At 42.4% G+C, this 16,291-nt stretch overlaps 1 protein-coding gene across 2 annotated transcripts in view; it reads right to left on the bottom strand.

Annotated features, from left to right (window-relative positions):
* Positions 1-16,086: 16,086 nt before the first annotated feature.
* LOC129813220 (synaptosomal-associated protein 25-B-like) overlaps positions 16,087-16,291 on the bottom strand; it is an 84,632-nt gene continuing 84,427 nt past the window's right edge. For both annotated transcript variants that reach the window (XM_055865501.1, XM_055865503.1), the window contains one exon: positions 16,087-16,291. This exon is cut by the window's right edge and continues 2,760 nt beyond it. The gene's annotated coding sequence lies outside the window, so the exon portion shown is untranslated.

Here is a 16,291-nt window from a genome sequence, read left to right as displayed (position 1 = left end):
TATATATATATATATATATATTAGAATGGTCTGTTCAATCCATGGGGGGTTACCAACAAGGTGAGGTGGTTTGACCTAATAGAAGTTATGTATTTTTGCTGTTTAATGACTGTCATGTTTAGACATCTACGGCAATAATTCCAACTGTGCTCTTGTTTTTATAAGATATACTTTGTTTGTCCATATGTCATGGAAATGTGTCTTCTGCTTTATTACTACATGTCTTTCTGTCTCAGATGGTCCTGAGTCTTCAGACCTATCAGTGGAGACATGATCTACATCAGGGGAGAAACACCAGGAAGTTGACGAAGCAATGAGATCTCACCACAGCCCTCAACGTAAGAAGAGATCCACAAAAACGGTCACAGCCTAAATGGCACCTGCACACACACTGGAGAGACGTCTTCCCACTGTTCAAGTAGCAAAGAAAGTGTTGCTTCTGTGACATTGTCAAAGAGACACAAGAGAGTCCGTCCTAAAGAGAAGGGTCAAATCTGCTCTGAGTACGGGCAAAGTTTAAGGAAACACATGCTGTTACATTCAGGAGAAAAACATTTCCACTGCCCAAAGTGTGCTAAAAAGTACACTCGATTAGATCAGTTGAAAGAACATGATAATAGATTATTGTGTAAAACCTTACCAATGCCCTGAATGTGAGAAGAGATTCTCTGACCATATATATCTTAACATGCAATTGTGAACTCAGTGTTGACAAGCCTTTCCGCTGCTCACATTGTTAGAAGACATACAAAGAGTGTTCAGTTCTTACTGAACACATGCGAGTACACTCTAGAGAGAAGCCTCACCACTGCTCTGACTGCGGGCTAACATTTTCAACAGTGCAGGCTTTAAAGAAACACAGGCAGTTACAATGTCAGGAAATATCACATGGTGTCGTTAGATCTTAACACTTGCAAGTCCATTCTATCAGTGCCCTAACTGTAAAGAAGAGGTACTCACAGAAAGGGCATCATTATTTTATTTTTATTTTTTTTTTTATTTTTTTTTTATCCCCTTTTCTCCCCAATTTTCGTGGTATCCAATCGCTAGTAATTTAGTAATTTAGTAATTCGCTAGTAATCTTGTCTCATCGCTACAACTCCCGTACGGGCTCGGGAGAGACGAAGGTCGAAAGTCATGCGTCCTCCGAAGCACAACCCAACCAAGCCGCACTGCTTCTTTAACACAGCGCGCCTCCAACCCGGAAGCCAGCCGCACCAATGTGTCGGAGGAAACACCGCGCACCTGGCCCCCTTGGTTAGCACGCACTGCGCCCAGCCCGCCACAGGAGTCGCTGGAGCACGATGAGACAAGGAAATCCCTACCGGCCAAACCCTCCCTTACCCGGACGACGCTAGCCCAATTGTGCGTCGCCCCACGGACCTCCCGGTCGCGGCCGGCTGCGACAGAGCCTGGGGACGAACCCAGAGACTCTGGTGGCGCAGTTAGCACTGCGATGAGAAAGGGCATCTTAAAGAACACCTGCATTTACATATTGGTGAGAGATCTTACCACTGATCTCACTGTGAGAAGACGTTCAACAGAGCATCAGACCTTACTCAACATCTGTACACACACACACACACACTGGAAAGAAGCCTCAACAATGTCCTATTTGTGAGACAAGTTTTTCACGTTCCAAAGAATTAAAAGCTCACCAGATAATGGCACATCAGGGAGAAAGACCTTATATTTGTTCTGACTGTGGAGAGAGCGCTTTGGTCTAAAATCTGAGCTTACAGCCCACAAGTGAACACACAATAGGGAAAGGCGTCCCCAGTGCCCCATTTGTGAGAAGAGTAGCGCAGCGCTGCATCTCAGTGCTAGAGGTGAAACTACAGACCCTGGTTTGATTCCAGGCTGTATCACAACCGGCCGTGATTGGGAGTCCCATAGGGCTGCGCACAAATGGCCCAGCGTCGTCCTGGTCTGGCTGGTGTAGGCCATCATTGTAAATAAGAATTTGTTCTTAACTGACTTGTTAAGTTAAATAAAGGTTAAATCATAAAAAATAAAACAATGTTTTACTCTAGTGGGCATAAAAATTACTATGACGATTTAAGCATACAGTGCCATGCAAAAGTGTTCATCCCCCTTGGGGGTTTTCCTATTTTGTTGCATTACAATCTGTAATTTAAATTGATTTCTATTTGGATTTCATGTAATGGACATACACAAAATAGTCCAAATTGGTGAAGTGAAAAAAAATAACTTGTTTAAAAAATAATAAAATGGGAAAGTGGTGCGTGCATATGTGTTTTAATTTTAATTTCACCTTTATTTAACCAGGTAGGCTAGTTGAGAACAAGTTCTCATTTACAATTGCGACCTGACCAAGATAAAGCAAAGCAGTTCGACACATACAACAACACAGAGTTACACATGGAATAAACAAGCGTACAGTCAATAACACAATAGAAAAAAAGAAAGTCTATATACAGTGTGTGCAAATGGTGTGAGGACGTAAGGCAATAAATAGGCCATAGTAGCGAAGGATTTACAATTTAGAAAATGAACACTGGAGTGATAGATGAGAAGATGGTGATGTGCAAAAGAGCAGAAAAGTAAATAAAAACAATATGGTTGATGAGGTAGGCAGATTGGGTGGGCTATATACAGATGGACTATGTACAGCTGCAGTGATCGGTTAGCTGCTAAGATAGCTGATGTTTAAAGTTAGTGAGGGAAATGTATGTCTTCAGCTTCAGCGATTCTTGCAATTTGTTCCAGTCATTGGAAGCAGCGAAGTGGAAGGAAAGGCGGACAAAGGAGGTGTTGGCTTTGGGGATGACCAGTGAGATATACCTGCTGGAGCGCGTGCTACGGGTGGGTGTTGTTATCGCGACCAGTGAGCTAAGGCGGAGCTTTACCTAGCATAGACTTATAGATGACCTGGAGCCAGTGGGTCTGGCGACAAATATGTAGCGAGGGCCACCCGACTAGAGCATACAGGTCGCAGTGGTGGGTGGTATAAGGGGCTTTGGTGTCAAAACGGATGGCACTGTGATAGACTGCATCCAGTTTGCTGAGTAGAGTATTGGAAGCTATTTTGTAAATGACATCGCCGAAGTCGAGGATCGGCAGGATAGTCAATTTTCCGAGGGTATGTTTGGCGGCGTGAGTGAAGGAGGCTTTGTTGCAAAATAGGAAGCCGAATCTAGATTTAATTTTGGATTGGAGATGTTTAATATGAGTCTGGAAGAAGAGTTTACAGTCTAGCCAGACACCTAGGTATTTTTAGTTGTCCTAAGTCAGAACCGGCCAGAGTAGGGATGCTAGTCGGGTGGGTGGGTACGGGCAGTGAACGGTTGAAAAGCATGCATTCGGTTTTACTAGCATTTAAGAGCAGTTGGAGGCCACGGAAGGAGTGTTGTATGGCATTGAAGCTCGTTTGGAGGTAAGTTAACAGTGTCCAAAGAAGGGCCAGATGTATACAGAATGGTGTCGTCTGCGTAGAGGTGGATCAGAGAATCACCAGCAGCAGGAGCGACATCATTGATATATACAGAGAAAAGAGTTGGCCCGAGAAAATGTGCATATTTAGCGGCACAAATCGTGGTTATACAATGAGAATAGTAGCCAAGCTGCCAACAAAATGTCGGGAGAAATCTTGGGAGAGACACCTAATCTAATCAATAACTAATCATAAACTTGACAAAAAAATACAGGTTGGACAGCAAATGAAAGATACATTAGTTCTTAATGCAACCGCTGTGTTAGATTTTTAAAATTAACGTTACTACGACATACAGCGTGCGTTAAAGCGAGACCGCACCGAAATGAATGGCGGAATAGTAGTTTTACATTTTTCAACAGAACAACGAATTAACATCATAAATAGTTCTTACTTTTTGATGAGCTTCCATCAGAATCTTGCGCAAGTTGTCCTTTGTCCAGAATCATCGTTGCTCGGTTGTAGATTGTCATCTTCAACTTAGGAATTAGCAGCAAACATTAGCTATGTGGCCCAGACGTGTCCAACTCTTCATAACGCAGCACAAAGAAAGCACAAAGAAAATTCAGAAAATCGCAATATACTGATATAAACTGATATAACTCGGTTTAAAATAACAACATTATGATGTTTTTAACACCTATATCGAATAAAATCAGAGCCGGATATATCTAAGGCCTATAACGAGAGCTTTTCAGAATGCCATCCTGAGGTCTGTCTTGCGCCATGACGAACGTTGATAAGAGTGCACCCCCGGTTCCAAGAGTCTTTAAATGGCCTCAGATCTGTCTAGCAACACCATTCCAATTCTCACTGCTTACTGACATCTAGGGGAAATCGTATGCAGTGCATGTCGACTCATAGATTACATGCAAATTAATGAACTGACCCTGGAACAGAGTGCCCGATTTCAGATTTCTCACTTCCTCACAGGAAGTTAGCTGCAACTTGAGTTCTGTTTTACTCACAGATATAATTCAAACGGTTTTAGAAACTAGAGAGTGTTTTCTATCCAATAGTAATAATAATATGCATATTGTACGAGCAAGAATTGAGTACGAGGCAGTTTAATTTGGGAACGAATTTTTACAAAGTCGAAATGGCTCCCCCCTATTGACAAGAAGTTTTAACTTGGCCTTCGAAGACTTTAGAAAGGCAGGGCAGGATGGATATAGGTCTATAACAGTTTGGGTCTAGAGTGTCACCTCTTTTGAAGAGGGGAATGACCGCGGTAGCTTTCCAATCTGTAGGGATCTCGGACGATGGTAATAGGGGTTGCAACAATGGCGGCGGATAATTTTAGTGTTTTCACCCCCTTTGCTATGAAGCCCCTAAATATGATCTGGTGCAACCAATTACATTCAGAAGTCACATAATTAGTTAAATAAAGTCCAGCTGTGTGCAAGATAAGTGTCACATGGTCTGGCACAGTAGATATACACCTGTTCTGAAAGACCCCAGTCTGCAACACCACTAAGCAAGGGGCACCATGAAGACCAAAGAGCTCTCCAAAGAGGTCAGGGACAAAGTTGTGGAGAAGTACAGATCAGGGTTGGATGGTAAGAAAAATATCCAAAACTTTGAACATCCCACGGAGCACCATTAAATCCACTGTTAAAAAATGGAAAGAATATGACACCAGAGCAAACCTGTCGAGAGGGCCGCCCACCAAAACTCATAGACCAGGCAAGGCGTGCATTAATCAGAGAGGCAAAAAAGAGACCAAAGATAACCCTGAAGGAGCTGCAAAGCTCCACAGCAGAGATAGGAGTATCTGTCCATGGGACCACTTTAAGCCGTACAGTCCACAGAGCTGGGCTTTACGGAAGAGTGGACAGATAAAAGCCATTCTTAAAGAAAATTATAAGCAAACACGTTTCTGGGAGACTCCCCAAACATATGAAAGAAGGTACTCTGGTCAGATGAGACTAAAATTGAACTTTTTGGCAATCAAGGAAAACGCTATATCTGGCGCAAACCCAACATCTCGCATTACCCCTAGAACACCAACCCCACAGTGAAGCATGGTAGTGGCAGCATCATGCTTGGGGATGTTTTTCATCAGCAGGGACTGGGAAACTGGTCAGAATTGAAGGAATAATGGATGGCGCTAAATACAGGGAAATTCTTGAGGGAAACCTGTTTGTCTTTCATAGATTTGAGACTGGTTCGGAGGTTCACCTTCCTACATGACAATGACCCTAAGCATACTGCTAAAGCAACACTCGAGTGGTTTAAGGGGAAACATTTCAATGTCTTGGAATGGCCTAGTCAAAGCCCAGACCACGATCAAATTGAGAGTCTGTGATATGACTTAAAGATTGCTGTACACCATCGGAACCCATCCAACTTGAAGGAGCTGGAGCAGCAAAAATCCCAGTGGCTAGATGTGCCAAGCTAATAGAGACCTACCCCAAGAGACCTGCAGCTGTAATTGCTGCAAAAGTTGACTCTACAAAGTATTGACTTTGGGGGGTAAATAGTTATGCCTGGTCAAGTTTCCTATTTTTTTGTCTTATTTCTTGTTTGTTTCACAATTTAAAAAAATAGCATCTTCAAAGTGGTAGGCATGTTGTGTAAAACATATTATACAAACCCCCCCCCCAAAATCTATTTTAATTCCAGGTTGTAAGACAACAAAATAGGAAAAATGCCAAGGGGGTGAGTACTTTCGCAAGCCACTGTATTTCCTAAGCTTTCACACCTCAAAACCTTATTCCTTATGATAACTTTTTTTTACTGTCTTTTTTGCCATTTATTAATGTGTTTTTGCCATTCATTGTGTTTCTATGGGCTATAGTAGTAAAGGCCAAATTCAATATTTTCTCAAATAATTGTTTAATATAATTTTTTGATATCTAAAGGTGTCCTAAAATTCAAAATCAATTAGCTGAATGATCGATGGTATGACCTTAAAACAGTTCCATATCTTAACAGTTCCTCCCAATGGCTCAGACTTTGAGGTTTAATGTAAGTTCTATTATGACATTCTAGCCAATCAGAAACAAGTATTCAACAATGATGTGGTATAACTAAAGGCACAGGACATGTATGGAGACTGAACATTGTCTTCTCCTTCTATTCAGACTTTTCTGCGTTGATTTTGAGGTTGAAACCAATAGGAAATCAATGATTTAAATTCATGGTAACACTGAAATAACTGCCTCTTTCAGAGATGTGAATTCTGATCGAAAGCTACATTTGTCGTTGTTTGTCATTCCAATAGATGTTGTTGGTGCAAGTTGTTATCTCAAGTTGTTATCTTATCCCCAAAAGCTTCCCTTGTTGCAGGATGAAGAACCACACACCCAACCCTTTATCTCATACCAGAACCACACACCCAATCGTCCATCTCAAACCAGAACTAGTAGTCTCTTCATCTGCAGCTAGATGACCCAGTTGACCTCTCACCCTCATAATGACACATTTATATCTGAACATTCCTTCCTGGGTCTGTAAAAGTGCTCCAGGGTGGAGGATATGAACTGGTCGGCTAACCCTGTCTGAAACATGTTGGGGCTAATGTACTGGTCAGCTGACCCTGTCTGAAACATGTTGGGGGTTATGTACTGGTCGGCTAACCCTGTCTGAAACATGTTGGGGCTAATGTACTGGTCGGCTAACCCTGTCTGAAACATGTTGGGGGTTATGTACTGGTCAGCTAACCCTGTCTGAAACAGAGGAGAGTCAGACCTTCATGGTCGAATTGCTGCAAAGAAACCACTACTAAAGGACACCAATAAGAAGAAGAGTCTTGCTTAAGCCAAGAAACACGAGCAATGGACATTAGACAGGCGAAAATCTATCCTTTGGTCTGATGAGAGTCCAAATTTGAGATTTTTGGTTCCAATGCCGTGTCTTTGTGAGACGCAGAATAGGTGAATGGATGATCTCCGCATGTGTGGTTCACACCATGAAGGAGGAGGTGTGATGGTGTGGGGGTGCTTTTCTGGTGACACTCAGTGATTTAATTAAAGTCAAGGCACACTTAACCAGCATGGCATGCGCTTAGTGGGACTATCATTTGTTTTTCAACAGGACAATGACCCAACACACATCTCCAGGCTGTGTAAGGACTATTTGACCAAGGAGAGTGATGGAGTGCTGCATCAGATGACAAGTGCTCAGCATATGTGGGAACTCCAAGACTGTTGGAAATGCATTCCTTAATGAAGCTGGTTGAGAGATTGCCAAGAGTGTGCAAACTGTCATCAACCTCTGTTTTTCAAACAATTTTCTAGCTTATTTATTGGACTACTGCAGAGGAGTTTGGAAACAAAATATCCTATCCCAAAGTTATTGATTCCTATATATATATATATATATATATATATATATATATATATTAGAATGGTCTGTTCAATCCATGGGGGGTTACCAACAAGGTGAGGTGGTTTGACCTAATAGAAGTTATGTATTTTTGCTGTTTAATGACTGTCATGTTTAGACATCTACGGCAATAATTCCAACTGTGCTCTTGTTTTTATAAGATATACTTTGTTTGTCCATATGTCATGGAAATGTGTCTTCTGCTTTATTACTACATGTCTTTCTGTCTCAGATGGTCCTGAGTCTTCAGACCTATCAGTGGAGACATGATCTACATCAGGGGAGAAACACCAGGAAGTTGACGAAGCAATGAGATCTCACCACAGCCCTCAACGTAAGAAGAGATCCACAAAAACGGTCACAGCCTAAATGGCACCTGCACACACACTGGAGAGACGTCTTCCCACTGTTCAAGTAGCAAAGAAAGTGTTGCTTCTGTGACATTGTCAAAGAGACACAAGAGAGTCCGTCCTAAAGAGAAGGGTCAAATCTGCTCTGAGTACGGGCAAAGTTTAAGGAAACACATGCTGTTACATTCAGGAGAAAAACATTTCCACTGCCCAAAGTGTGCTAAAAAGTACACTCGATTAGATCAGTTGAAAGAACATGATAATAGATTATTGTGTAAAACCTTACCAATGCCCTGAATGTGAGAAGAGATTCTCTGACCATATATATCTTAACATGCAATTGTGAACTCAGTGTTGACAAGCCTTTCCGCTGCTCACATTGTTAGAAGACATACAAAGAGTGTTCAGTTCTTACTGAACACATGCGAGTACACTCTAGAGAGAAGCCTCACCACTGCTCTGACTGCGGGCTAACATTTTCAACAGTGCAGGCTTTAAAGAAACACAGGCAGTTACAATGTCAGGAAATATCACATGGTGTCGTTAGATCTTAACACTTGCAAGTCCATTCTATCAGTGCCCTAACTGTAAAGAAGAGGTACTCACAGAAAGGGCATCATTATTTTATTTTTATTTTTTTTATTTTTTTTATTTTATCCCCTTTTCTCCCCAATTTTCGTGGTATCCAATCGCTAGTAATTTAGTAATTTAGTAATTCGCTAGTAATCTTGTCTCATCGCTACAACTCCCGTACGGGCTCGGGAGAGACGAAGGTCGAAAGTCATGCGTCCTCCGAAGCACAACCCAACCAAGCCGCACTGCTTCTTTAACACAGCGCGCCTCCAACCCGGAAGCCAGCCGCACCAATGTGTCGGAGGAAACACCGCGCACCTGGCCCCCTTGGTTAGCACGCACTGCGCCCAGCCCGCCACAGGAGTCGCTGGAGCACGATGAGACAAGGAAATCCCTACCGGCCAAACCCTCCCTTACCCGGACGACGCTAGCCCAATTGTGCGTCGCCCCACGGACCTCCCGGTCGCGGCCGGCTGCGACAGAGCCTGGGGACGAACCCAGAGACTCTGGTGGCGCAGTTAGCACTGCGATGAGAAAGGGCATCTTAAAGAACACCTGCATTTACATATTGGTGAGAGATCTTACCACTGATCTCACTGTGAGAAGACGTTCAACAGAGCATCAGACCTTACTCAACATCTGTACACACACACACACACACTGGAAAGAAGCCTCAACAATGTCCTATTTGTGAGACAAGTTTTTCACGTTCCAAAGAATTAAAAGCTCACCAGATAATGGCACATCAGGGAGAAAGACCTTATATTTGTTCTGACTGTGGAGAGAGCGCTTTGGTCTAAAATCTGAGCTTACAGCCCACAAGTGAACACACAATAGGGAAAGGCGTCCCCAGTGCCCCATTTGTGAGAAGAGTAGCGCAGCGCTGCATCTCAGTGCTAGAGGTGAAACTACAGACCCTGGTTTGATTCCAGGCTGTATCACAACCGGCCGTGATTGGGAGTCCCATAGGGCTGCGCACAAATGGCCCAGCGTCGTCCTGGTCTGGCTGGTGTAGGCCATCATTGTAAATAAGAATTTGTTCTTAACTGACTTGTTAAGTTAAATAAAGGTTAAATCATAAAAAATAAAACAATGTTTTACTCTAGTGGGCATAAAAATTACTATGACGATTTAAGCATACAGTGCCATGCAAAAGTGTTCATCCCCCTTGGGGGTTTTCCTATTTTGTTGCATTACAATCTGTAATTTAAATTGATTTCTATTTGGATTTCATGTAATGGACATACACAAAATAGTCCAAATTGGTGAAGTGAAAAAAAATAACTTGTTTAAAAAATAATAAAATGGGAAAGTGGTGCGTGCATATGTGTTTTAATTTTAATTTCACCTTTATTTAACCAGGTAGGCTAGTTGAGAACAAGTTCTCATTTACAATTGCGACCTGACCAAGATAAAGCAAAGCAGTTCGACACATACAACAACACAGAGTTACACATGGAATAAACAAGCGTACAGTCAATAACACAATAGAAAAAAAGAAAGTCTATATACAGTGTGTGCAAATGGTGTGAGGACGTAAGGCAATAAATAGGCCATAGTAGCGAAGGATTTACAATTTAGAAAATGAACACTGGAGTGATAGATGAGAAGATGGTGATGTGCAAAAGAGCAGAAAAGTAAATAAAAACAATATGGTTGATGAGGTAGGCAGATTGGGTGGGCTATATACAGATGGACTATGTACAGCTGCAGTGATCGGTTAGCTGCTAAGATAGCTGATGTTTAAAGTTAGTGAGGGAAATGTATGTCTTCAGCTTCAGCGATTCTTGCAATTTGTTCCAGTCATTGGAAGCAGCGAAGTGGAAGGAAAGGCGGACAAAGGAGGTGTTGGCTTTGGGGATGACCAGTGAGATATACCTGCTGGAGCGCGTGCTACGGGTGGGTGTTGTTATCGCGACCAGTGAGCTAAGGCGGAGCTTTACCTAGCATAGACTTATAGATGACCTGGAGCCAGTGGGTCTGGCGACAAATATGTAGCGAGGGCCACCCGACTAGAGCATACAGGTCGCAGTGGTGGGTGGTATAAGGGGCTTTGGTGTCAAAACGGATGGCACTGTGATAGACTGCATCCAGTTTGCTGAGTAGAGTATTGGAAGCTATTTTGTAAATGACATCGCCGAAGTCGAGGATCGGCAGGATAGTCAATTTTCCGAGGGTATGTTTGGCGGCGTGAGTGAAGGAGGCTTTGTTGCAAAATAGGAAGCCGAATCTAGATTTAATTTTGGATTGGAGATGTTTAATATGAGTCTGGAAGAAGAGTTTACAGTCTAGCCAGACACCTAGGTATTTTTAGTTGTCCTAAGTCAGAACCGGCCAGAGTAGGGATGCTAGTCGGGTGGGTGGGTACGGGCAGTGAACGGTTGAAAAGCATGCATTCGGTTTTACTAGCATTTAAGAGCAGTTGGAGGCCACGGAAGGAGTGTTGTATGGCATTGAAGCTCGTTTGGAGGTAAGTTAACAGTGTCCAAAGAAGGGCCAGATGTATACAGAATGGTGTCGTCTGCGTAGAGGTGGATCAGAGAATCACCAGCAGCAGGAGCGACATCATTGATATATACAGAGAAAAGAGTTGGCCCGAGAAAATGTGCATATTTAGCGGCACAAATCGTGGTTATACAATGAGAATAGTAGCCAAGCTGCCAACAAAATGTCGGGAGAAATCTTGGGAGAGACACCTAATCTAATCAATAACTAATCATAAACTTGACAAAAAAATACAGGTTGGACAGCAAATGAAAGATACATTAGTTCTTAATGCAACCGCTGTGTTAGATTTTTAAAATTAACGTTACTACGACATACAGCGTGCGTTAAAGCGAGACCGCACCGAAATGAATGGCGGAATAGTAGTTTTACATTTTTCAACAGAACAACGAATTAACATCATAAATAGTTCTTACTTTTTGATGAGCTTCCATCAGAATCTTGCGCAAGTTGTCCTTTGTCCAGAATCATCGTTGCTCGGTTGTAGATTGTCATCTTCAACTTAGGAATTAGCAGCAAACATTAGCTATGTGGCCCAGACGTGTCCAACTCTTCATAACGCAGCACAAAGAAAGCACAAAGAAAATTCAGAAAATCGCAATATACTGATATAAACTGATATAACTCGGTTTAAAATAACAACATTATGATGTTTTTAACACCTATATCGAATAAAATCAGAGCCGGATATATCTAAGGCCTATAACGAGAGCTTTTCAGAATGCCATCCTGAGGTCTGTCTTGCGCCATGACGAACGTTGATAAGAGTGCACCCCCGGTTCCAAGAGTCTTTAAATGGCCTCAGATCTGTCTAGCAACACCATTCCAATTCTCACTGCTTACTGACATCTAGGGGAAATCGTATGCAGTGCATGTCGACTCATAGATTACATGCAAATTAATGAACTGACCCTGGAACAGAGTGCCCGATTTCAGATTTCTCACTTCCTCACAGGAAGTTAGCTGCAACTTGAGTTCTGTTTTACTCACAGATATAATTCAAACGGTTTTAGAAACTAGAGAGTGTTTTCTATCCAATAGTAATAATAATATGCATATTGTACGAGCAAGAATTGAGTACGAGGCAGTTTAATTTGGGAACGAATTTTTACAAAGTCGAAATGGCTCCCCCCTATTGACAAGAAGTTTTAACTTGGCCTTCGAAGACTTTAGAAAGGCAGGGCAGGATGGATATAGGTCTATAACAGTTTGGGTCTAGAGTGTCACCTCTTTTGAAGAGGGGAATGACCGCGGTAGCTTTCCAATCTGTAGGGATCTCGGACGATGGTAATAGGGGTTGCAACAATGGCGGCGGATAATTTTAGTGTTTTCACCCCCTTTGCTATGAAGCCCCTAAATATGATCTGGTGCAACCAATTACATTCAGAAGTCACATAATTAGTTAAATAAAGTCCAGCTGTGTGCAAGATAAGTGTCACATGGTCTGGCACAGTAGATATACACCTGTTCTGAAAGACCCCAGTCTGCAACACCACTAAGCAAGGGGCACCATGAAGACCAAAGAGCTCTCCAAAGAGGTCAGGGACAAAGTTGTGGAGAAGTACAGATCAGGGTTGGATGGTAAGAAAAATATCCAAAACTTTGAACATCCCACGGAGCACCATTAAATCCACTGTTAAAAAATGGAAAGAATATGACACCAGAGCAAACCTGTCGAGAGGGCCGCCCACCAAAACTCATAGACCAGGCAAGGCGTGCATTAATCAGAGAGGCAAAAAAGAGACCAAAGATAACCCTGAAGGAGCTGCAAAGCTCCACAGCAGAGATAGGAGTATCTGTCCATGGGACCACTTTAAGCCGTACAGTCCACAGAGCTGGGCTTTACGGAAGAGTGGACAGATAAAAGCCATTCTTAAAGAAAATTATAAGCAAACACGTTTCTGGGAGACTCCCCAAACATATGAAAGAAGGTACTCTGGTCAGATGAGACTAAAATTGAACTTTTTGGCAATCAAGGAAAACGCTATATCTGGCGCAAACCCAACATCTCGCATTACCCCTAGAACACCAACCCCACAGTGAAGCATGGTAGTGGCAGCATCATGCTTGGGGATGTTTTTCATCAGCAGGGACTGGGAAACTGGTCAGAATTGAAGGAATAATGGATGGCGCTAAATACAGGGAAATTCTTGAGGGAAACCTGTTTGTCTTTCATAGATTTGAGACTGGTTCGGAGGTTCACCTTCCTACATGACAATGACCCTAAGCATACTGCTAAAGCAACACTCGAGTGGTTTAAGGGGAAACATTTCAATGTCTTGGAATGGCCTAGTCAAAGCCCAGACCACGATCAAATTGAGAGTCTGTGATATGACTTAAAGATTGCTGTACACCATCGGAACCCATCCAACTTGAAGGAGCTGGAGCAGCAAAAATCCCAGAGGCTAGATGTGCCAAGCTAATAGAGACCTACCCCAAGAGACCTGCAGCTGTAATTGCTGCAAAAGTTGACTCTACAAAGTATTGACTTTGGGGGGTAAATAGTTATGCCTGGTCAAGTTTCCTATTTTTTTGTCTTATTTCTTGTTTGTTTCACAATTTAAAAAAATAGCATCTTCAAAGTGGTAGGCATGTTGTGTAAAACATATTATACAAACCCCCCCCCCAAAATCTATTTTAATTCCAGGTTGTAAGACAACAAAATAGGAAAAATGCCAAGGGGGTGAGTACTTTCGCAAGCCACTGTATTTCCTAAGCTTTCACACCTCAAAACCTTATTCCTTATGATAACTTTTTTTTACTGTCTTTTTTGCCATTTATTAATGTGTTTTTGCCATTCATTGTGTTTCTATGGGCTATAGTAGTAAAGGCCAAATTCAATATTTTCTCAAATAATTGTTTAATATAATTTTTTGATATCTAAAGGTGTCCTAAAATTCAAAATCAATTAGCTGAATGATCGATGGTATGACCTTAAAACAGTTCCATATCTTAACAGTTCCTCCCAATGGCTCAGACTTTGAGGTTTAATGTAAGTTCTATTATGACATTCTAGCCAATCAGAAACAAGTATTCAACAATGATGTGGTATAACTAAAGGCACAGGACATGTATGGAGACTGAACATTGTCTTCTCCTTCTATTCAGACTTTTCTGCGTTGATTTTGAGGTTGAAACCAATAGGAAATCAATGATTTAAATTCATGGTAACACTGAAATAACTGCCTCTTTCAGAGATGTGAATTCTGATCGAAAGCTACATTTGTCGTTGTTTGTCATTCCAATAGATGTTGTTGGTGCAAGTTGTTATCTCAAGTTGTTATCTTATCCCCAAAAGCTTCCCTTGTTGCAGGATGAAGAACCACACACCCAACCCTTTATCTCATACCAGAACCACACACCCAATCGTCCATCTCAAACCAGAACTAGTAGTCTCTTCATCTGCAGCTAGATGACCCAGTTGACCTCTCACCCTCATAATGACACATTTATATCTGAACATTCCTTCCTGGGTCTGTAAAAGTGCTCCAGGGTGGAGGATATGAACTGGTCGGCTAACCCTGTCTGAAACATGTTGGGGCTAATGTACTGGTCAGCTGACCCTGTCTGAAACATGTTGGGGGTTATGTACTGGTCAGCTGACCCTGTCTGAAATATGTTGGGGCTAATGTACTGGTCGGCTAACCCTGTCTGAAACATGTTGGGGCTAATGTACTGGTCGGCTAACCCTGTCTGAAACATGTTGGGGCTAATGTACTGGTCGGCTAACCCTGTCTGAAACATGTTGGGGCTAATGTACTGGTCGGCTAACCCTGTCTGAAACATGTTGGGGCTAATGTACTGGTCGGCTAACCCTGTCTGAAACATGTTGGGGGTTATGTACTGGTCAGCTGACCCTGTCTGAAACATGTTGGGGCTAATGTACTGGTCGGCTAACCCTGTCTGAAACATGTTGGGGCTAATGTACTGGTCGGCTAACCCTGTCTGAAACATGTTGGGGCTAATGTACTGGTCGGCTAACCTTGTCTGAAACATGTTGGGGGTTATGTACTGGTCAGCTGACCCTGTCTGAAACATGTTGGGGCTAATGTACTGGTCAGCTGACCCTGTCTGAAACATGTTGGGGCTAATGTACTGGTCGGCTGACCCTGTCTGAAACATGTTTGGGGTTATGTACTGGTCGGAAAACCCTGTCTGAAACATGTTGGGGGATATGTACTGGTCAGCTAACCCTGTCTGAAACATGTTGGGGGTTATGTACTGGTTGGCTAACCCTGTCTGAAACATGTTGGGGGATATGTACTGGTGAGCTGACCCTGTCTGAAACATGTTGGGGGTTATGTACTGGTCAGCTAACCCTGTCTGAAACATGGGGGTTATGTGAGACTCGATATTTGAGTCTAGGCTCAAGGTCAATTATAATGTCTGTTTTAAATGACCCCACTTTTAAATTACTGTTTGTATCAGCCTGTCTAATGACTCATGAAATTCGGGGAGGAGCTGTTTGTGTGTGTAAGCAAGAGAGGGGGGGGTGTGTTCTTAGTGACGGCAAGCTCTAATCCACCTTAAGGACAAGGCCCAAAGAGGATATCCATTAGTGTAATGTCTGTCCTCTCCACAGTGTTGCCTGTGTGTAGTATCAGTCTTTACCCTGTAGCTTCTTCAGTCTAGTTTATTTAATTATTTAACCTGGCAAGTCACTTAAGAACAAATTCTTATTTACAATAACAGCCTACCAGGGAACAGCCTTGTTCAGTGGCAGAACAACAGATTCTTACCTTGTCAGCTACGAGGATTTGATCCTGCAACCTTCCGGGTAATGACCCAACGCTCTAACCACTAGGCTACCTGCCGCCCCAAGTTTAGCAATACACAATCGTGAATACATTTGAAATAATTAAAAAAAGAAATACATTTTGTTCTACAGTTATGTTGTTTTTATTGGCATTTTTCCATATTATTTTACAACGATGGTCACAATCTGGAAAGATATGTGTGAACAAAAAGAGTGGCACTATTGCAGAGTGGCAGGAAGCAGGGTATTCTCTCAGCATGGAAGTGTCCTACTGGGCATGCTGTGCTACCTACAGATGTTACTTACAGATTTTAGTCTTATTCA

Source organism: Salvelinus fontinalis, chromosome 16 (genome assembly GCF_029448725.1).
Source record: "Salvelinus fontinalis isolate EN_2023a chromosome 16, ASM2944872v1, whole genome shotgun sequence".
Lineage (NCBI taxonomy): Eukaryota > Metazoa > Chordata > Actinopteri > Salmoniformes > Salmonidae > Salvelinus > Salvelinus fontinalis.
Note: the sequence above shows the minus strand (reverse complement) of the source record. Positions and strands in the feature narration are given on the sequence as shown.